Here is a 24153-nt window from a genome sequence, read left to right on the forward strand (position 1 = left end):
CATCAAATTAAATAAATGTCCAGAAACTGGTTGTTTTATAGGGACCCACCTTTCCATTTTAAAACAACTTTGCCTTTTGCCAAGAGCAAAACACAAAGGAATCTAGAAGAAAGTCACTTTAGCTGAATCTTCAAAGTCCATACTCCTGATGAGTTCCTCTACCTACGACACAAACCTCAGGGCTGGGATGCTGCTCAGAGGTAGTGCACTTTCCTACTAGGTAAGAAGCCCTGGATTTGACCCCCAGCACCACTAGAGAGAGAATATATACAACATAAACCCTTACTCCTTATTGGTGGAGGCAGCTCTCTGATTTGAAGAGCCAGGGCTAGAAGTGGAAGACGTAATTTGGAAGTCTGATTTGCTGCTTATACTTGTGTACCTTGAGCTCTCTAATCCTCACTCTTTTCATTTGAGAAACAGAAATAATAATGTCAGTCTTGTTGTGAGGATTAAATGAGATTACACATGTTAACATAGCCCACAATATAATGGGCTAAGCATGACGGTCTACTGACAACTCATACCACACTTGAACAAAAAGTTGTTCCAAGCAAAAGCAAAGCAACTACTTGTAGTTAACTATTACATTTGGACTCACAGCAATAATTCTTAGCAGTTTCAGTCCACCATTTATCTTTAAAATAACCTACAAAGCCAGGTGTGTTGGCACCTATAATCCCAGTGACTCAGGAGATTGAGGTAGAAGGATGCAAATTCCAGGCCAGCCTCAGCAATTTAGCAAGTCCATAAACAAGTTAGCAAGACCCTGTCTCAAAATAAAAAATAAGGGCTAAGGGATGTAGCTTAGTGGTAAAGTACCCTTGGATTCAATACCCAGTAACACCAAAAAAAAAAAAAAGCCCTACAAAAACTGTATCCAGGAAACTTTCACTCCTTTCCCCCTAATTTCTATCTCAGAGGCACAAATGCATTTGCATCAATAAAACAAACTCCTTGCTATGGTTACTAAACTATCATTCATGAGTTCCAGTGCCAACCTTGACTTCATGAAATCAAAGCATTTCATAAATAGGTACAGGAAAAAAGACATTGAGAAAGTGAATAACCATGATCCCATTTATTCCAGAAAGCCCAAGTAAAGAGAAGGCATTTGGGGGATTAAAAAAAGAAAAGAAAGAAAGAAAGCTCTTATAGTATTTTTCCCCAGAGTCAGCATATGAAAAGTACTACAAAGAAAGGGAACAGAAAAGGAGCATGTGAATAAACAACTTGGAAGAGCTGATTTCTAGTTGAGAAGACCAAGCAAGACATCATGGTGGAGACTGCCTTGACATGGATCTTGAGAAACAATTAATTTACATGGAATTTGAAGGGAAGGGGAACTGCACAATTACTGACAAAGGCCACATTTTTAAAGAAATGTCGTATTGAATACAATGTAGAATGAAGCCCAGACAAAGAAATGAGGCACTAAGAAGGGTATATTTTCATTCTATCAGACTAAAGCTGGTTCTAAAGATACTTCCATTAATTCAGCTCTAGCAAATCTCACCCAGGTGCTTAGATGGCAAGGAAATGGGAACATAAATGGTATAAGCATATCAACTTTATCTTCAATGCACATTTATTTATATCCCATCTTTATGGAAGATCAGCATTCTCTGAATACTAACCATATGCAGAGAAAAATGTCACATAAAGCACAAACCTTGTCCTCATGGAAAAAATGGCAAATCAATCAAAAAACAGAAGTGATTTCTCTCTTACGGACTCTAAGAAAACCCATATAGAATTTCTCACTTCAAGAATCCAGGAAAAGGTCAAATTCTCCTAACCAGGAAAGATCTTCCAAGTCTAAGCACCTATGTTTGGCCAGGGTAGAATTTTTCTGCAGTCCTTCTTCTTATGTGAACTAAAGGGAAAAAAATCAAGATACAGACATAAACAAAATAAAATGATTGAAATTGTCTCCATTCTCCCTGAAGCTCAGAAACAATCCTGGAGTCTCTACAAGGTGACATGAGGGAGAGCCACAAACCCTGAAGATACCCATTCTGGCTCCACAGAACTGACCGCAGACCTTATCTATATAGAAACAAATCTGAGGGTAAAGGCTGCAGTGTCTCCATGATCTAGACATTCTGCCTGCACAGGGCCGCCCAGAAGCTATTTGGAAATTCAGATCAATGAATACACTTCTTGATTTTTGCCTAAATATTCAGTGCCCACCAAACACCACTGAGAGTCCAAGTCACACTCACACCCCTTCTCTCTCAACTCCAGTGCCTATTAGCAGATGTCCAGAGAGAACAACCGTTTGTCTTTTTCAAATAACACATATGCATAAATCTGGGTTCTTTCTTGTCTCTCTACATTTAGGTCCACATTTATTTTAAAAAGGGGAAGGGAGAAAGTAAAAAAGGACGGATGTGAGAAGACTGTTAACCCCAGCAGCCTGATAATCAGTGATTAAAGTCACAGTCAGAGAATAACGGCATCTTAATGCCTCCTACCCTCTTCCTCCTCCACGTGTCTTTAATATTCCACTTCAGGCACTGAGGGAGGGTAACAGGGCTAGCGAATTCCAACCAGCACCAGGATAATTGCACCATTCACCCCCCTCACTAGTCAATCAGAGTCTGCTTATCCAGCCCCAGTTATTAATAGTTTTCCTACATTTAGTGTTACAAAGGAGTGAAATGAGGCTTTCTCTCCGAAATAAGAAATGGGGCACCCTCAATAAGGACTAAGTGGAACAGGGATGTTTGCAGAACTGAGGGCCACTCGCCCTATTTCACAGCCACACCTGTTTCAAGGGTGTCAAGGAAAGCATTCTCCCTATGCTTCCCAACCTTCAATAGCAGGCCTGTGTCGGTGCTGGGAGAGCTCAGGAGCAGGGTGAACACAGCTCTGCTCTTAATTCAACCAAGGGTTCTACCCACCTTGGTGCACTCTGTAGGTTAAATCCCCTCATCTCCCCAACAATGCGTCTGACCTCTGGCCCAGGGATTCCCCTCCTCATCATATAACAGTATAACTATGATAGGGCCTCATTGTATATGCCAAAATGCTAGGATCAGATAATGTTTAGAGCTAACAGGTCCCTTGTCAATCATCTTGCCCAAAGGTTCTCAAATATGGTTGTGCATTAGAATCCCTTAGGGGACTTTTTAAAATGACCGCTGCTTGGATCTTTCACTGAGTGACTTTAATTTAGCTGTTTGGGGTGGAGCTTAAGCATGGATATCATTGGTTTTGTTGCTTAGTTTTTTGAATTTGTTTGTATTTAAGCTCTGTGGACCATTCTGTTATTGAACTGAGATTAAGGAGCACTGCTTTAGACTGTCACAGAAATGGGAAGATTGAGATCTAGAATCAATGATTTGCATGTGGTCACAGAGTAAGCACCACAAGCAAATACAAGCTTCTGACTCCCAAGACCTCTACCTTTTCCACTGTCAGATAAACAGCTGCTGGATAACCTAAAAAAAAATTTTTTTTGAATATTTAAAAATACCCGTTACTTACAAAAGGAATGCCCTGGGCTCTGAAGAGTGAATGCCTAGCACCGGCTGACTTACAGGACATGTATCCCAAGGTGACTGGTGGGGCAGGGCAGTGGAAGAAAAGCATTAAAATAAGATTCGATGGACATGGAATGTGGCTTTACACCGCATGGTTAATGTCAGGACTATTTTGACAGTCTTAAAATGGCATTTGTGGTAGGGATTGGGGGACAAAATAATAACCAAGGTTGACTGTCAGCATTAATGCTTATTATCCTATCACACACACATGTGCACACACACACACACACACATTCACGTATCTCATGCATTATTGTACCTAAATTGCACCAATACATTTAATGCATTTAAGGTTATTTTGGCTACTGGTTTTGGTAGGTAAGTCACTGCACAAACACTCATATACACACAAGTCTAAAGTGTGGGAGTGCATGTGGGGTGTGTGTATTAAGATACACACAGAAAATACACTGATCTTTAATGGTCCTACTGTGGTATCTATGTGACCAGACCATGGCCCTACAGGTGGAAGGATTGCTTCAGGGTTTCTGGCCATTTTCTCAGAGTACAGTTAGCTGTGGGAAGGAGAATTAAAGGCATCACTGAAGCTTCAGGTGTCTTCAAGACCCTCTTCTCTCTCTGAACAATGGAGTGCTTTTAAACAGTCATTGTTATTTTTAAGTTCCCCCTCTCAAAATGAAACAAGATTTGGTTTTCTCAGAAATTTTAACTTATTGAAGTGCCAAGAGGGTCTACATACAAGTTAATGATAACATTCTTCTTTCTGAAAAAAAAAATTCACAATCCTAATAAAGCAATGAGCACAGAGATGGGGGATGGTGTAGCTATATCGTAGTGTGTCTTTCCTGAGCTGGGTGAATAGGTCAGAGCGTTAACTAATCAAAACCTGAAATTGGCCTCATCTAAGAAACTCTCTACTACAGGCTTTCCCCTTCCCTAAAATACTGGACTCCAAAAAGGAGGAGGGCCATAATCTCTCTCTGTCTTTCCACAGGTCTAGCCTGGCCCCTCCTCCTCTCCTCTCTCCCGGGCACAGCCTTCTTGCTATGCCTAGGCTGCTCTGTGTCTCAAACACGTCCCTTGAAATGCATGTCCCTTCAGTGAGCCAGTGGTGGGCATTTACTCACCCTCAGATCTTCAGAACCAGGATACTCTCTTTGTATACAATGGACATCTAAAAAGTCTCCAGATTGATTTTAGATTCCCTTTGCTAATGACATGAATACAAGCCACAACGTACAGAGAAATGGTGAAACTGGAGGGAAAAAAAAAAGGTATAAGGAAGGAAAGCAAGAAAAAAATGCAAACAAAATTTAGGGAAACATTCATTCAAATCCATCTTCCCTTTAGGCACCAACACTACAATTTAATCAAGCAGTGACCTAGGGCATTTCCCATTATTTCTACACCTGGGCATCCCCATAAAGCAAAAACTTGTAAAATGTCAGGCCACTCTAGTAAGGCAAGCAAAAAGCGTCTTTAGAATGCCTTGGGAATCACCGGACCCCTCTTCATCCATCACTCCTCTTTGCCATTAACAGAAAGCAGCTAGTGGCTGAATGGCACAGCAACTCTCTACCTCACGACTCTAGAAACACACGGGGCTAGGCTGGTCCTTCATTCCAAGTGGCTTGGCCTGGGCTAAGATCCAGCTCTTTCCTTGGACACAAATCAACTATCAGCTGTCCCTTTCTTTGTAATGGCCATCAATAAAGTTAGCTGCAATCCAGTGGTCTAAACTGAAAACTATATCATTTGCTCATTCTAGAGACGAGTCTAATAAATAGAACTAGGATTCATTAACTATAGAATTACAAAGCAGAAATTAGAGCCTCTTCCCTCTCCATTTAAGAAGACCCTGACTTTATTCTCTGGCTTTATCACTTGGAATCTGAATTTTTTTTCATCAAAGAAACCGCACTTTCCCATGTTGCCCTTTTTCCTGAGTTAGGAAAGCCAGGAAGAGAAGGAAACTTGCCCTACTACACCTACCTTCCTCTCCATATGCTCTTAGTCCTCCCCAAAAGACCTACCTCTCCTCTCCTACAAAACTCCTGTTCTTCAAGATATAATTTAAATGTCAACCCCTTCCATGAGGCCCTCCTCAAGTCTCCCCGGCCTCTTCTTTGTAGATCTTGCCTAAATATACCACCGACTCCTTGCGCGTCTCCTTCCCAGCTCCTCAGCTACAAGGGAGGCACAGAACGGAGCTAATTCTTTTTCATAACACAATGACAAATATTGGTTCTTAACAAATATTTATTGAATCACTGAGTAGAGCAAAACATAAACATATATTAAGCTTAAAGAAGAAGACAGAAAAAAACTAAGGCATTAATAAAGAGGTGAACTAAGAAGCAGGAGAACATAAAAAGAAAAATAGAAGGAAAAGAGTCATCTATGAGAAAGGCCAGAATAAGAGCAGAGATGGTGAAAAGAGAAGAGGCCAAAGATACATAAAGTGGAAGAATAAAAAAAGAGAGGAGATGGGTAAGCTTAAATACATAGGTTCCTTTTTGATTTTATTTTTTTATATAAGAACAAAGCAGAGGTGTTGGGAGTCCCAAAAGTACAACATATGCGACACTGCCAATGTTAACCATGACATATAATTAAGTGCAGAGATGGTGTAGATGGTGATGCATGGTACAGCAACTCTAGTATCACCTGGGAGCTTGTTAGAAATGCAGAATGTGACATCCCACCCCAGAGCTAGTGAATCAGAATGTGCATTTTAACAAGATCCCCAGGTGACTCTTATATGCAACAAAGTTTGAGATGCACTGATGTAGACATTTGAAATCCACAGATAACCACCTCCACATCTCATTCTAACTGATGGTATGTTACACAAAGCACCAGTACTCAGGACTACACAATCTTAGACAAATCACCTACTGCCCCTGGATCTAAGCTTCTTCATCTAGTAAGCGGAAGTCAGAGCAGATGCCTTCTAAAGTTCACAGAGCTCCATATTCTCAATCACGTCTAACAGTATAACTTCAATACTTCCTATAGCCACCAGAACAAATGATGAACAGCATCACGGCTAATGAATACTGCACTTTCTCTGTTCATTCACTTCGTATTTTCTGAGTACCTATTATGTGCCATCACTACACTAGGAAGAAACAATTATAAGATGATAAAACATCTCTCCCACCGTTGAGAAGCTCACAAACTTCTTTGGGATACATATGAACAAAATTAGGAGAAAAATAATGAAAAAACATGAATACATGCTGAGAAAACAGGAAAGGCAAAGCAATCCCACTGTTTGGGGCAGTCGTGAAGAATTCTGACAAGGGGACAACACATGCAGTAGGTCCCTTCTCCGCCAACCTCAGGGGTGGAGCAAAAAGAAGAAAATCAAGTAATGGGAGAACATCAAGAAAACAACCACTGGTCCTTGAACACATCTCTCTGGTTCAAAAAATCCCAAAAGTTCATCCACTCAATGGATTTTGTGTAATGGCCACAGGCAGACAATTAACAGCCACAAGTGGACCTCAAAAACCCACCTTCTCTGAGTTATGTGTGCTCCCTCTACTGACTATATTCTGTTCTTCCATCTTCAGCCTCCCTCTGGAAAATAATATCAATTCAACCACTAATCTACTCTCCCTGGAGACTTCTTCTTGTGGTTGCAAAGAGGAGATGCACTTTAATAAATGTGAACAATTCATTAGACCAGTAACTCTCTTGATCTATATTTATTTATAGAGAAAGACTACACTAGTATCCAATCATGTGTACAGTAACAGAGGGAAAAAAAAGATACTTTATTCAAAAGAAGAAGTTTCTAGAATTCTTAAGGAGGGTATAGAATGACACTCAGGAAAAGGAAAAGCTTAAATTTTCTAGCTTATCCACTCCTGACCTCATCAAAATGCCAGAGCTGAGCAGTTCTACAAGTTCCAGTCTTCATTGTTGAAGACAGAGGAACACCATACATGACAACAGTTTTCCAACCTGTACAACAATGAAGTCCACCCAGGCTTCCTTCTCTTCTCTGGCTTCTATATGCTGGTTTGGGGCTATGGTTTCCTCACAGACAATCTGTGCTTTCGCCTGACTCCTTTATTTCATAGTCCATAAACCTTAACTAAGTGTTTGCAGCCTGTTAATACTAGTGAATATGTCACCTTCATTTGACTCTTGAACAGGAAAAAAAAAAAAAACAGAAAACAAAAATCCTGTCCCCTGGGTTCATCATAGTTGTGGAGGAACTAAAAGAATATTTTACAAGGTAATGATGTTCCCAAGGCTAGATCGGCTCAGTCCTATTTCTCCTTGTCAAACACCACTAGTTCTACCAACCAATTTCAGTTCCCAGGTCTCTCTTCCAGGTGGTCACTGCCCCTCCCCATGCAAGGCTGGATGCATGCATGTGAAGGTCAAGGAAGAAAGTCAAGGTTCTGAAGCCCTTTTTCTGGAGGTAAAGCAGGAACAAAAAAGCAAGGTTCCTGCTCTTCATCCCTCCTCCAGAAGAAGTCGCTCTTCTCAATTAGCCTAAAATAGTGCACCTGATGTACAAAGTAGTGCTACAGGAATATTTCTCTTTCCCCTCTTTTCCTGACATTTTTCCTCCTTCCTTATTCTCTCTGCCTGCATTACCCCTGACAAAAATTACACATATCCAGCAGCAAAGCAAGACAGGTTTCCTAAAGCTAGAGCCAATGGGAGAGAAAAATTAGACAATTCAGTAGCACACCCTGCTTCTCTCCTTGCATTTAGCATCTGTCTCTACAGTGCCAATATCCTTCTGTTCACAGATCTGTCATACTCCACCACACCTGAAACACAGAAGATCACCATGTGGAATTGCTTCCCTTGAAATCGCCACTCTAACCTTCTTTACTCTGTTTTCCTGGGAAGTCTTTATTTCCTATTAATTTTTTTTCTTAATTGCACATCATGGAGACTCCTTGATTGAAATTAAATCTGCTCTTCCACCCACCAGCAGCCACACTGCTTTCCCATGTTACCCACACTGTCAGGGGGTGGCAGAAAGAGAGAAGACAAAATAGAACCCAGTCAGTTCTTTGTGCTGTGAGGGGAAAAGGGAGAGAGAAGAATGGCCCTAGGATGGCCCAAAACACCATTGGGTCATAGTTTCATGGACACTGTCCACAAGGATAGGTAACACCTGCCTCCACACCAGGGTCTCCAAATAGGCTTTGGATGTCAAAAAGATACAGACCACCTGTGGCAATTCCTCCTTGAATCCTAAGGAGTCCTTTCCAGTTGGATCACCTTTCCTTTCTCTTTACACCTTTCTCACCCCCTTTTCCTTATCTTTCTCAGCACTCTCCCCTTTTAACCTCCTCTCCTTCACCTAGTCTTTGGGCCAACTAAGGACAGCCTGCAACTTGGCTTGATCCCATTAGCATTCAAGACAAATGAGGTGGCTGTCAAAAGGCCTCATCACCAAGGAACATTCTGAAGGACCTACTCACTGCAAAGTGCTGTCATATGCACCAGGGATGCAAAAGGGACCATGTGCCTGCCCTATGGATACCACCTCTTTGTCCGTCCATTTGTATGAAATCATTGCACATGGAACTGCCTTTCTCACCCATACCTCTGTTCTATTTTGAAGTAAAATTAAGAGTTCATCCTCCCACTTGAGGGAATAGAAGCAGATGGGGAACCAGCTCAGGTGTCTCTAAGGTGAGCACACACCAGATAACCTCAGCTATTTGTAGACATGGTGACAACATGGTTCAAATTGGGATCCCACCCTCTCACTCTGATTACACCATGGTTACAGATTAGCGTTTCAGCAATAAAAGCTCAAAAAAAAAAAGAAAAAGAAAAACCTGGAAACCTCAGGAAGAGGAACAGTAAATTTGGATTATTTCCATCCCTTCTGGACAATAAAGAACTATCATCTATGGTCATCTTGAGTAACAGGACCTTCTGCTACTGTCCCCCACATCCCATTAGTATTTTGGGATTGTTTTAAAGGATTGTTATTTTTTTTTAATGCCAGAAAAAAAAAAAGATTTGTGGGAAGAAAGAATACTTTTAGGAAGACTATTGATGCTGATGATTCTGCTACATATTTTTGAAGACTTTTATCCCATTTTAATTACTGCATTCAGATGCCTTCATGGTTTGGGGATGTATGGTCAGTGGAGCAAGAGGAGCAGCCTGTTCACCATGATGGCCCTCCAGCCCATGAATGATCTGATTTTCTCAGGAGTTGTCTTGGATTGCCTGAGTGACTAGCAGAAGAGTCATTAGCTAAGTCTTTTCCATTTCTCCTGCTATTTCTGTTTTCAAGTTCATTAAAACATTGCCTAACCACATTTCACATGTTGTAAAAATTGATCAAAGGGGGAAAATTAAAGTATTAATTCTATTTTTTGAGGGCACAAGACTAACACATGCAAACAGCACATCTCTTTGTTTAACACAAAGACTCACGTGTCGAATTCTGCACCCCTTCCACATGCACAGCATTTTAGAACTCTGCAAGATAGCCATTTTGCAAGAGTGTGGAAGTAACAGTTTGCTTGGAGGATGTGTGGGTATAAATAGATGTGTAGACAGAAGGAGAAATTTACAGCTCAAAAATAATAGCACACAAAAAATATAAATTAAAAGCAGAATATTGACTTCTTTCCATGCTCAGAATATTGAATTCCTTCTTTCCATGCTCAAGATTTAAGTCCTCTTAATCTGCAGCATCCTTCAATTCCAGGTGTTCTTAGACCCGCCCGATTCCCCATCTAGACCTGCCCCTCTGCAATAGGCCTCCCGGGATCTCTGGGCCCAGTGTCAACCTTTAGACAGCAAGTGGACTCCAGGGCAACAATCACAGTAATCTCAGTCATTATTTTTAATTTTTAAAAGGTACCGAAAGAGATGCCTAGAAAGGTAGAGACAGGAGATAGGGAGAAAGGCATGAAGATGGCAAGAGGGTAAAGCCAGCTTGGGGAAAAAAAAATTCTAGATTCCCATTAAAAATCATAGCTTAGCTCTGGATGAATAAAATGATTTAACTAGAAAATCACACAGGTCTCCCGGCTGCCTGTGTGTGTGTGTGTGTGTGTGTACATATACACACACACACACACATACATATCGCATGTCTTCCAACATATTCTGTGCCTACATATATCCACCCCCAATGCCCCCCAAAACCCAAAACCTGTTTGATGAGAAGGAAAGGGAGATTTCCCTCTTTGTGATAAGCCTTTTTTCCCAAACAGCATTATTTTGGTATCTCCTTATCTTTTCTTCCAAAAAGATCCACTTGAGAGACAGATAAAGCAAGGAATCCCTACCCCAGGTGAGGAAAAAATAAAATAAAATTTGCCCTACCTTGGTTTGTAGAAGCCAAACCTCTAGACGGACAGATTAAGGGAGTGAGCATGTTGGGAATGTCCAGTCTCCTCTTCTTGCTTGCATATCCACATAAGAAAGACGAAGGATAATGAACAGAAGATAATTTAAAATCCAATTTAGCGTAAATTTTGTTTTAATCTTGTGTCTTGAAGAGATGCAAATTCAAAGAAAAAGATTTAATTCAAAGGTATTTCAGGGTACGGAGAGCAGCTCACAATGCAGAATCCAGAGTAATTATTCCGTTTGCATGTGAGGTTAGTGGCTGGAATATATTTTTAAGGATTCTTCTGGCAATTATGGTTTTTGATTTTTGGAGCTTTAGTGGAGGAGGATCTGTGTGGAGAAGCTGGGGGCCGGCTCCGTTCCTCCGTGGAGCAGGGTCATTCCCAAAGCGTCCCCTTCCTAAGGGGGAAAAAAGAGGCGGTCAGGGTTTGATTTGAGAGTCCCCCAGAGGGTGAGAAAAATGCATTCCGAAAAAGATATCAATTCGTTATATGGGAAAGGGGGAGGAAACCCCGCATTTCCCACAGAGTGCACACGAGAGGAATTGAAAACAGCTGGCACCGGTCTATAAATAATTCAGAAAAGGTCTGGCTATACCATTCCTGGGACAGGCATGGATGAGAGGTGGGAAAGCCAACCTGAATGGAAGAGAGAGGGAGGGAGCGAGTGAAGGAGGCAAGTGGAAAGGAAGGAAGAAGGGTGGGAGCAGAGGCAGGATACAGCAACACACACACATGCAGAAACACAATCCCCACTTAACTCGCCAGCAAGTGCGGCCCCCAGCCCCATCTGCATTGCTGCTGACATGTTTGTCTCGCTCTCCCCATCGTCTCTAGCAGCAGCGCCTCCTCCCACCCCGGGCTTGTGCTGAATGGGTCTGATTGTGCACGGGGTGCACACTGGGCATTTCTTGGAAGGGGCACACTGACACACGCGCACACACGCCCCCGACGCGCACGCGCCCCCACGTTCACTCACACTCACCCCCGCGCACACTCACCCCCGCGCACACTCACGCCGCCGCGGCGCTGATGTGCAGCGCACTGGGCTTCACCTGCAACGTGTCGATTGGACGGATGGTCGCGGCGCGTGGCTCCGGCCCCGGGCACCGCTGCCCAGCCTATCTGCTAGGTGAGGGGATTAACCCCCTCAGAAAGACCAAGGCCAGCCCTACCCCTTCCTCCCCCAAAAAATCCTTTTAAAAAGCCACGTCCAAATTAGCAAGTGCCGGATTCTGCTGGATTTAAGAGCTTTACCTAATACCAGGTTGGTTAACGGTTCCACTGCTTCAACCCTTTATCTGCCTGGCACCCCTAAACCCCAAAATTGAGACGAGAGACTCCAAAGCGAGTATTTACGTACCAGCTATGAGTGCCTTGGCGATTGCAGTCTCCGAAGAGGGTGGCCGGTGGCGGGGGGTTGAGGGTTTTCCTTTCCTGCAAAGCAGGATTAATGATCCGTCTCGGGGGTTTTGAAGTTCACGACTCTTCTTTGCAAAGCAAAAGGAAATGCATTCGGACGCCAGCACTTCTGGATAGTGGTGATCAAGAATCACCCTGACGAGCACTTTCGATAGAGTGAAGCCCCGAGATTTCCTAGAGGTGAAGAAGCCGAAGGAAGTGGTTTTTGAAAGGGGGTGGGGGGGACCTTCCTTTCTCAAAAAAAAAAAAAAAAAAGGTGGGGGGAGGTGGAGAGGCAGGAGCCCAGATTCCAGTTGGTGATGATGGGAGCCAGGGGAGGGGAAGCGGGCGGGGGCAGGCTGTGCAAGTCAACTGCTCGGCAGCGGGAGAGGAAGAGGAGGAGGGGGAGGTGGGGGAGAATAAGAAAAATGTGTATTAATCACCGGCGACTAGGGGGGGGGGAGGGGAGCACGGGGACAGCACAGGTCGCCTGGTCTGGATTTGGGTCTCACACCCAGAAACGTGCCACACACACACACACACACACACCCCTACCTACCTCTCACACACGGGCTCTGGTGGGAGGAGAAACCCAGGAAGCTAGGGAAGAGGTTTCTGCTCTCAGGGTGTGTGTGCGAGCTTGTGTCCTCTTTCTCCACACCCCCCACCCCTCCCCACCCCCAAACCCCTTCACCCCCTCACTCCAATTGCTAAGACTCTGGCGGAGGCAGCTTCCCACGTCATGTGCTGGGGGAAGTGGGGTGGGAAGGGGGGAAAAGGCTTAACCCGAGTCTGTGGCGCCTCCTCCTGGCCTCAGGGGGGAACAGCACGAGGGAGGGCTGCTTAGGGTGGGGGGAGCTAGATAATGCCCCCGGTGGGCAGTCGCGCTGGGTTGCGGAAAGCATCTCAAAGGCGGAGCTGCAATTTGAAATTAAGACCCCTGCATTACTGTCCATAAATCAGTCTTTGCTTCACAAGTGCATTTTGTGTGCTGGACTCAGTTTAAGGCTGAGTTCTTGCCTTCAAGAAGCTTAAGATCTATTTTAAGCCCCAAAAGGCTGACTGTTGACACAATAGAGAACAAAGCAAGGTAAATGTAACTAAAGGCTAAACTGTATAGTACAGACTGTAAGTATGTTTTTCTGGCTGCTAGTGAAGATTTGAGGAGTTTGTAATTTTGTGTTAAAGTGGATCCTCTTATTTAAAAGTCTTGAGAAGACACAATGATGAGACAAATGAATATTCCCCATATGAAACTAGATTTTATAGTATTTACAAACTCACCCTCTAAAAGGCAAACATCTATTCATTACTCTCTCTTAAGCTTTTTTATATTTTAATTGCACTTTTCATCACCTGTAGCATTATTTATTTTTAATATTAATTTGCCATATATGCATGGTTTTTACTCTCATTCATTGACTTCTCAAAGACGGAGAATATTACAATGGTGGAGTCTTTTCATATGGGTTATACTATGGGCTTCTCACCCACAGTCCTGAGAAGCAGTCCTACAAACACACAGGAAGCAATGCTGTGTGAAATGGTTATACCTAGTAACTTGGAGCTTGGGTCTATGAAGAAGAAATCAGATGTGTGTGCTGTCCTATAGACCAGACAGCACTCAATGCAACTGAACAAATTCTTGTTAGGAGTCTTACTAGGCTTTTTCTTAGAATCTAAGATGTTTAAGACACAAACACATACACACACACTCACACACACAGAAACACATAAGCATTATCAATACAGTATGTTCACAGGCAAATGATTCTTCCTCGGGAACAGTATTGCTATTTTTCTAAGATCACCAGGGCTGATCTTCCACTTCTTTGGGGAACTGCATAGCTACCCCACAGTGGCTGTGCTTCTCCGTACACAACAGCCAGTCCCAGCCTCTCTATGTTCAGATTTTCAGTTGTTAGAACACCAATTGCAGGAGGAGTATAGGATGCAGAACATATTCCTAAAATACTCTCTGTGTCTTCCATAAATGGCCATTACCTTCAGGATAAGATCTGAGTTCGCTCAAGCCGCCCGCATGCGTTAACCTTTCATCTACATTTCTGTATTTTATTCTTTCACCTCATAGCTTACCTTCCTTCCCCTTCCTACCCTCAACCCCCTTCACTGAAACTGTATACCATTCTTTTCCATTTTCTTTTCCTTCCTACCTGAACCCAGCAATTCCATTCTCTTCAGTTCATTTTTGCAAATGTAGAGAGAGGAATGAACCCTCATATTCCTTCAACCTAATTTAATGTACCCTCCCTTCAGGTTCTAGCTCAAGTCTCACACCTATGAGGATGTTTTTTTTTTTTTTTTTTTTTTTTTTTTTTTTTTTTTTTTTAGTCAACCAAGCCTGAATTGATTTCTGTAACAATTTCCAAGGTTTTAAAATGAGAAATGGCTCCTCATTATAACCCTCCAACTCTCACTAACTGTATGTGAAAATGTATGGAAGACTTTGATAAATTATCACGTGACTGGGTCATACTTCTTCCAAGTATTATCCAGGCATCAGAGGTACTAACCATACCAAATTGACATTTGGTCCTGAATAATGAAAAACTGGCCCACCAAAAGGAAAAGTAATACTGCCATAGTTATCTATGTTGAGTGATATGAAACTATTGATAATTCAACCACATAGAATTGACAATCACATGAAATAATCATTATTGACCTATAATAAAAAGACCATAAGGTTCAACTTAAAATTGTATCCTTATTATATATTTCCTTTCTTCCCAATAAATGGCTTAGTTCCTTAAGGGAGGGGTTCAATCAATATTAAAGTTTTTCTAATGACTGAAACTACTTTCCCAAGCTTTTTCTGACTCTGGAAGAGCTAATTCTAGGAACCATGCTGCTTGTGAAATAGAAAGTGATATCCCTTCTCCACAGTGCTCCTTGCCTATTGCTCATTCAGTGGGAACAAGACTTTTTTTATTTCTCAAACCCTCTGTCACTCACTTTTGCACTTCTCATGAACCACAAACCTTTCAATTAAACTATTTCAAGGACCACCTAGATTCAGGCAATTTGAAGTAACATTTCTTGACATTACAAGTAATATATGTCCTAACTCCTAGTCAGGCAGCACAGAAAGCAAGACAAAATTTTGGGTTATATTTCAAATTTCATTTGTTTATTGAGTAAAAGCGCTTGCTGAAGGGAAGGCTGCTAATGACACAGGTGGAGGGATTCTGCCAGTTCACTTGACCCCAGGAGAGGCTCCTAGGAGATGCAAACACTTGTCCCCAGCCCAATTAGCAGGTATAAAGCCCATTCCTTCCCTCCCTACCCCCAAGCATATTTATTTGGTAACATGCTTCAGATTTTAGCAAAGTGTAGGATCTGAAGCTTATACAATTAGGGGTGAATCATTAAGAGAAAAGATAAAATTTGGTTTGACATGAATATTTACTTAAAATGAAAATAAATCACAATTAAAAATTCTTCACTATTCATGAATGCTAGAAAAACAAATTATTAAATAATAATTTTTACTACTTAACTGTCTAATGCTTCTGTAATACTTGTTATTTTAAATTTTTTAATTAGTTTTTGTAATATATTTTTCTTTTTAACTACATAGCTTTGAACACCTCTTCACATGATTGAAAGCATCATTTCTTTTTTTTTTTACATTTGGTACGTATTTTAATTTTATTTTATGTAAATTTTTTTATTTATATATGGCAGCAGAATTACAATTCTTATCATATACAGAGAGCACAATTTTTCATATGTCTAGTTGTATACATAGTATATTCACACCAATTCGTATCTTCATACATGTACTTTGAAAAGTAGTGATCATCACATTCCACATCATTAATTACCCCATGCCCCCTCCCTTCCCCTCCAACCCCTCTACATTATCTAGCATTTGTCTACCCTTCACACATCAGATAGAGTACTAATCACTAGCGTATATAGAGAACTCAAACAGCTAAACACCAAAAAACAAATAACCCAATCAATAAATGGGCCAAGGACCTGAAGAGACACTTCTCAAAAGATGACGTACAATCAATCAACAAATACATGAAAAAATGTTCATCATCACTAGCAATTAGAGAAATGCAAATCAAAACCACTCTAAGATTTCATCTCACTCCAGTCAGAATGGCAGCTATTATGCATACAAACAACAATAAGTGTTGGTGAGGATGTGGGGGGAAAGGTACACTCATACACTGCTGGTGGGACTGCAAATTGGTGCGGCCAATATGAAAAGCAATATGGAGATTTCTTGGAAAATTGGGAATGGAACCACCATTTGACCCAGCTGTCCCTCTCCTGGGTCTATTCCCAAAGGACTTAAAAACAGCATACTACAGGGACACAGCCACATCAATGTTCATAGCAGCACAATTCACAATAGCTAAACTGTGGAACCAACCTAGATTCCCTTCAATAGATGAATGGGTAAAAAAAAAATGTGGCATGTATACACAATGGAATATTACTCAGCAATAAAAGAGAATAAAATCATAGCATTTACAGGTAAATGGATGGAGTTAGAGAAGATTGCTAAGTGAAGTTAGCCAATTCCAAAAAAACAAATGCTGAATGTTTTCTTTGATATAAGGAGGCTGATTCATAGTGGGATAGGGAAAGTATCATTTTCTATAAAGGTAGTAGAAAGAATCCCTCCCCCAAAATCCCATCCATTCTTTTCTTTAACATTCAAAATCATTTTTTAATCTTGTAGAACTATACAGTACACTTTCATTATTTATAATTATCTTACTGTGCATTATTATAACAGAAATTCTTGCTGCTATCCATTTGCAAAAGTACCCATGAATCAATGGTTTTCTTTTTTATATACAATTTTTTTATTTGTTTTAATTAGTCTTGACATATCATACATTTGAATCAGATGGGATATAATTTCTCATTTTTCTGAGTGTACAGGTTGCAGAATTACATTGGTCATGCAGTCACATATATACCAACAGCCCATCCATTCTTAAACCTGGTTGTTTGATGATTATTTTTCATTTTAGATAACTCAGAATAATGTCTTACTTATTGGTAATAGTGTAATGTACATTTTTTGGATTGTTTTCAAATATGGGGAAATCTTTATCAAATTTCTTTTATATATTAGCTGTAAGATTACAAGTACTTCAAATTTTTTTGTACGGTGACTAACATTAAATATCCCTTGAATTGATGACACTCATTAACTGGATTCTGATGTATTATCAATTTGACATTATCTTCATCAATGTCAGTATTTCAACTCAAATCAGTCAGAAACTTAGCTCTTTTTTCCTATGTATTCATATGATTCACTCCTCTTCATTAATTGAATTATCAAACAATTTAGGAGTCTGTTAATTACTACTATTCAAAATTTCTCTTTTCTTTTTAAAGAATTAAGAAGTTTGGGTATGATTTGGAAAAAAATGTTGCAATTTGCTCCTTGATGTCAGATTAATTTCTATTGATGTCAGTGTTCATCTTTATCTCTTTTATTTCATATTATATTAATTTTCATCTTCATTTTCTCTCAGTTATTGAATAAATAAATGTAGATAATAAAAGAAAGAACTCTTTGAATATGTCCTAAGCAACAGTATGTAATTTCTCACTTGTTTTATTAAAATGTCCCAAAGTGTCTTTCCAAATTGCAGTTGAAGTAGAAAAATCAAGCTTTATGAACTCTTTGACTAAAATTTTCTCTTCATCTCTGCAACTGGATTTCCTTTCCCAGCCTATGAAAACTTTCAGAAACTTAATGTTGAGGGTCTCACATTACTTGGCTTAAGCAGTTTTCTAATGGAAAAAAAAATTATACTTAGCTTCTTTTAAGAAAATTCTAACTTGTCATGTCTGTTTACTCCATTTGTGAGACAAATACAAAAGACAAAAAAAATTACAAAATATGAGAGTGGTCAACAACTTCAGGCAAGGGAAAGTCAGTTTTTTCTCCAACAAGAAGAAGGGGATGACCCATACAGCATATGTCTTGTGTCTCAACTTCATGTCACACCTGGAACCTTCTTCAAAACAGCAACAATAACTTCACTGTGTAAGAAACTGACTGCAAGCCTTATAAATTTATGTCACTAAATCCATATTAAAGTATTCCCAATTCAACTTCCTTTTGAATTCATCTCCATCTCGAAAATACTCACTGCTACCCCAAGGACACCTAGTGAAGGGACAATCTAAGAGGGAAATTTGAGGTGAAAAGAGATAGCAATTGTAAATGATTGCAATTAAAATACACTACTTGAACAAATCATACTCAAACATTTGGATGCATTGTTAAGGCCTCTCTCACGGACTTAGAAGGGGCCCTGAGTAAGGCCCTATGAATCTTAAGCACATTAACTTCTATCAGTCTGTCTTAGACCATAACCTAATATAAACAAGGCCTCTTGTCACTAGAAAAAAAATCAGATGATTTTTATCTTTGGAAAAATAATTTGTTAAAGGCTCAGTTGACAACATGCATATTAATGTCTTCTACTAAATCAAGTCTATCTTATTTTACTTGCAATTCCTGGAGTGTACAGGAAACACAGGCGGAGCATTCAATTTTAATACCTCTCACAAGCATACTAAGATCCTGCCTGTACCATCATTACTCTTTTAAAAAAAATCTGTATTTTGTTCTCATTATAATGATATTAATTATTAAACTCAGGTAGTCTTTTTTCAAAGGGAAGATTAAACAATCTTCATCCCCTTGTCTGAAGACCTGCTTGTCCTCCAATGATGAGAAAACTATTCATTGTCCTGTGCAATTTATTGAGCTTGTTGTGTACTTTGCAATAATACACTTCTAGATATTTACATTGTGTACTCAGGGAAGCATTTTTTAAAGCTTTAAAAAAATGCTTTGAATACTTTTATTCTGGAAATTATATAAGAGGGAAAAGATAAGAGGAGAAAGACGGGAGAATAAATAAGACGTGTCTGCGAAAAGAATGATTGCATCTGTAAATGAGGAGATACAAGATGCAATATGGTAGTAAGTGTTCTCTCTACTAGAGAAAGGGAAGCATTTGCAGGAACATACCCTGAATGGAAATAACCAACTATTAAGCACAGTTAGGGTTGGCACTGTCTGTTAGTCATCTTTTTCTCCTTCTAACATAACAAAGATACGACACAGTATTTGATCCAGCTGTTCTTTCTTTTTTCAAGAAATCCCTTATCATCTTAATTTTATCTATCTGAATAGGACTTCCTTTTCTTCTCTCTCTCTCTCTCTCTCTCTCTCTCTCTCTCTCTCTCTCTCATCATTATACCACTTTGGGGGAAAACTCTAATCTCACAACTACTTTATAGGGAAGACACATTCTTCTGGGGTTTTTACCATTAGTTTACTCAAGTTTCCTAAGAAATGTACCCATTTGTTTTCTTTTTTCTTTCTTTCTTTTTTTTTTTTTTTTTTTGGCTATAGACAATATGGATATGAGACTCCATCTCTATCTAAAGGCATTTTGAAGCATCTTATTATCAGAGGCAGCCAGATAATGATGCCAATGTTAAAACAAAATGGAGACATATTTTAAATCTCTCCTTTAGCCAATTCTCTTCTTCCTTGTCACTTTATTCCCTTCTCCAATTTTTTCCATAAATTTAATATATTTTTAAATTAAATATAACTCTATTTTTTGGCTGTATGTGTGTTTGGGCTTTTTTATTGATTTTTTTTAAAAATAAATTACAGCGGGATATATTACAATTCTTATACATATAGAGCACAATTTTTCATATCTCTGGTTGTATAAAAGTATGTTCACACCAATTTGTGTCTTCATACATGTACTTTGAATAAAGATGTCCATCATATTCCATCATCCTTGTTAATTCCCTGCCCCCTCCATTTCCCTCCCACCCCTCTGCCCTATCTAGAATTCATCTATTCCTCCCATGCTCCCCCTCCCTACCCCACTATGAGTCAGTCTCCTTATATCAAAAAACATTCGGCATTTGTTTTTTGAGATTGGCTAACTTCACTTAGCATTATCTTCTCCAACACCATCCATTTACCTGCAAATGCCATGATTTTATTCTCTTCTATTGCTGCCTTCCCCAAAATTTTTTAAGTGATTCTTTCAGAGCCTTAAATCAATGTTGTCAAGGTTCTTTTCCATTTGATATCTGTCTCCTTCCATGGGAGTCTTCACTCCAGGAACAGTTGCTGGGAGACACTATGTCTTTTTCATACCCTTTTCAGGAGTCCTTTCATCTTTCAGAGTAGCTGTTACTCATACTGACTTCTGTCCACTTTCAGAAAAGTATATGGCCCTTCCACTCTCCCACCTGCCATCAGCATTCCCCATTGACAGTCAAGAGAACAGAAAAGGCAGTTTAGGTATCTCCTGACTGAGTTGGGAGAAAGAAAGGCCCACACAGAGACCTTGACCAGCTGTTGAGAGAACAGAGTGCCAGTGGGTAGGATATTCATGTGAAGAAGGAGGTCCCACAAAATACATGCAAAATTGCATGAATTGGGCTAGTGCTTTGATAATCTCTGGGGCACCATCAGAGGCTATGATGGGTCATTCCTCTTGTGCTGCCAATCAACACAACAAACCCAGCCAAGCCTGGTACCCTGAAAGGTGTGTGGTGTAAGCTCCACCAGGAAGAAGCCTAGTCTGTTCTGTTCACTGCTACATACCCAGCACCCTGAGCTGTGTCTGAATGAATAAATGAATGACTTGTAAGAGGGCCTGAAGAATGAGGTCAGTAAATATTTAAAGAAGGATTTTCTATGCCTCTGTAATAACTGCATTATGATGACCCTACTTGAACTTCTCAACAGGCTCCCTACTCAAGGAATTTAGTTCAAACTTTCTCTTGACATTCTGGGTCCTTCATAACCTGGTCCAGTTTGACTACTCTCCATATCTCTTCATTAAACGTACCTATTTTTTATTTTTGCTTTTCAATTAGGTTCATTTGATCTTTACATTTAAATTTTAGTTCCCTCAAAATTGTGTAAGCAGAGTTTAAGATAATCAAGTAGTTCAGCAGCAGACCCCTGATTTCCTCACTGCCACCATATTTCTCTCTCTTAAGGCTACCCTTTTCATATCTTTCCACTGATACTTTTGGCCTTTCCCCTCACAATTCAAATTGACACACTTACATTACTGTTTCTTAATTTATTAGTTAATTCATCATCTATTGACATCACACTATGAAGGATTACAGTTTGCCTCTCTTTCAGCAAAAAAAGAAAGAAAGAAAAGAAAAGAAAAGAAACAAAGAAAGAAAGAAACAGAACTCCTAACGCGCCACACATAGACACACTTCCTGCCCATGTCCAGTAATATTCACAAATAATAAGTATACTTAAATCAATATCTCAATATCTAGAGTTTAAAATGGTCTCATAAGTGTCCTTTATGATGTATTTCATTATCTTGCTTCTTTAAGTCTCTTTTAATCCAGAATAATTCCTCCCATCTTGTTTTGTCTTTTCATGACATTTTGAATAGTTTGGGCCAGTTGTCTTGTAGAATATTTCACATTCTGGATTTGTCTGATTTTTTTCCTCATGAATAGATTAAGGATAAACATTTTCAAGGTGATATTGCCAACTTCTCAGGTGTATCATATCCAGGGTCATATAATGCTAGTTTGTCCCATGATTGATGGTGACAAATTTGGCCATTGCTTTAAAGTGTTTCCCAGACTTCTGAATTGTGAAAGTGTTTTTTTCATTTTGTTGGAATCAACAAGTGATCTATTGGGTGATCACTTCAGACCTTGGTTCATATTCCTGTTTCCTAATAACTTTGTTTCTCAGAACAAAGAGTATGGAAAAGAAATCAACAATGCCATAGTAATAACAATGAGCACTTCTAGCACCCAGATCCTGGCTTCTAAATGCCATTTCGACACAAAGAAACTAGAGCTCCTTGGAGAAGTGGCAGACCCCAAAGCGACTGCACAGTTGAGCCTAGAACACGTTGTTTGGCTCAAAAGCAGGGAAATCCTCTTAGATTCATGGAAATATGTCAAAAAGACATAAGATTGAGCTTCAAGGTTCTCTCACCAGCCAAGCTGAGAACCCTTTTAACATAAAAAAAAACATTATTAATTATGATACATTGAATAAAAAAGGAATCCATTAGCCCATAGGGATACTCAAATAGTCAAAAAGTGGTGAATAAAAGGAATAAAGCACTTTTTTTTACAAATATTCCAGTTAATAAATGCTGAAGTAATTATAGAAAATCAGCATTTTGCTATCTCCCATGTATTAATTGATCATCAGTGAACAGTAATAAATACTTTTTCAATGATGAACTTTGGCAAGATATAATCATATAAAGCATTTATTCTTTACCTGTAAAAATTATTTTGCCCTTTTCTAAAACTCCAATATGTGTAGTCTCACATATCTGATAAATACTTCTTTCCCTTCCACTTAGCTTACTAAAACATTTCACAAACCCTTGCAAATTTCTTTCCTTGCAAAATTTCTTCTTTCTCCATTGGTTGATTGCTGAGAGCCCTGATTCATATATAATTTAGTGACTCTGTAGAGAAAAATCCTTTAACCTCTATTTAGGAGCAATTTATGAATTTCTTTGAACAAAAACATTTCAAAAATTTCTTTTACAAAATGCTAAAACACATTTCTCAGTTAACTAGTTTATTCCAAAACATTTCCCTGCCTCTCAGAAATTTAGACTCTTAGTCCATTCAGGATTGTATAGCAAAATACCATAAACTGGGTGGCTTATAAACAACAGAAATTTCTTTCAGTTCTAGAGGCTGGGAAGCCCAAAATCAAGGTGTTCACAGATTCACTGGTGAGGGCTACTTTCTGGTTCATAGGTGACACCTTCCAGCTCTCTTCACTTAGTGGAAGGAGTGAGGGGTCTCTTTCAGAGATTTTAAAATGTCACTAATCCCATTCATGAGGAATATGACCCATGACTGAATCACATGCAAAGGCCCCACCTTCTAATACCATCAATTTAGAGATTAGAATTTCAGCACAAGGATTTGCAGGGCCCAGAGAGGGGAGGACACAAACATTTAGCATAATCTAAAGAAAAGTAACCATTTTTTCATGATGATTGTACATCATCTTCTGAGAAGTGTCTCTTCAGGTCCTTGGCCCATTTATTGATTGTGTTATTTGTTTTTTTGGTGTTTAGCTTTTTGAGTTCTTTATATACCCTAGAGATTAGTTCTCTATCTGATGTGTAAGGGGTAAAGATTTGCTCCCAAGATGTAGGTTCTCAAATCAAAACCACTCTTAGATTTCATCTCACTCCAGTCAGAATGGCAGCTATTATGCATACAAATAACAATAAATGTTGGCAAGGATGTGGGGGGAAAGGTATACTCATACACTGCTGGTGGGACTGCAAATTGGTGCAGCCAATATTAAAGCAGTATGGATACTTCTCAGAAAATTGGGAATGGAACCACCATTTGGTCTATACTCAAAGGACTTAAAAACAGCATTCTACAGGGACACAGCCACATCAATGTTTATAGCAGCACAGTTGACAATAGCTAAACTGTGGGACCAACCTAGATGCCCTTCAATAGGTAAATGGATAGAAAAAATGTGGCGCTCGGGCTGGGGTTGTGGCTCAGGGATAGAGTGCTCGCCTAGCATGTGCAAGGCCCTGGGTTCAATCCTCAGCACCACATAAAAATAAATAAAATAAAGGTACTGTGTCCAACTACAACTAAAAAATAATATATATTTTTTTAAAAAAGAAAAATATGTGGCATATATACACAATGAAATATTACTCAGCAATAAAAGAGAATAAAATCATGGCATTTGCAGGTAAATGGATGGAGTTAGAGAAGATAATGCTAAGTGAAGTTAGCCAATCCCCAAAAACCAAATGCTGAATGTTTTCTTT

At 39.7% G+C, this 24153-nt stretch overlaps 1 protein-coding gene across 2 annotated transcripts in view; it reads right to left on the reverse strand.

Moving 5' to 3' along the window:
* The window catches only part of Grin2b (glutamate ionotropic receptor NMDA type subunit 2B), a 425324-nt gene extending 412398 nt beyond the window's left edge, over positions 1 to 12926 (reverse strand). Inside the window, exons 1-3 of one of the 2 annotated variants that reach the window (XM_058576446.1) lie at positions 12831 to 12926; positions 12234 to 12466; positions 10845 to 11270 (exon numbers count right to left, since the gene is read on the reverse strand). The gene's annotated coding sequence lies outside the window, so the exon portion shown is untranslated. Of the gene's footprint in view, positions 1 to 10844; positions 11271 to 11871; positions 11941 to 12233; positions 12467 to 12830 lie in introns of those variants that run through there. The other variant, XM_046436156.2, reaches the window with a different exon arrangement.
* Positions 12927 to 24153: the final 11227 nt, after the last annotated feature.

This window comes from Marmota monax, unplaced genomic scaffold (genome assembly GCF_021218885.2).
Source record: "Marmota monax isolate L192 unplaced genomic scaffold, Marmota_monax_Labrador192_F-V1.1 WCK01_AAM20220418_F8-fsc00012, whole genome shotgun sequence".
In the NCBI taxonomy this organism is placed as follows: domain Eukaryota; kingdom Metazoa; phylum Chordata; class Mammalia; order Rodentia; family Sciuridae; genus Marmota; species Marmota monax.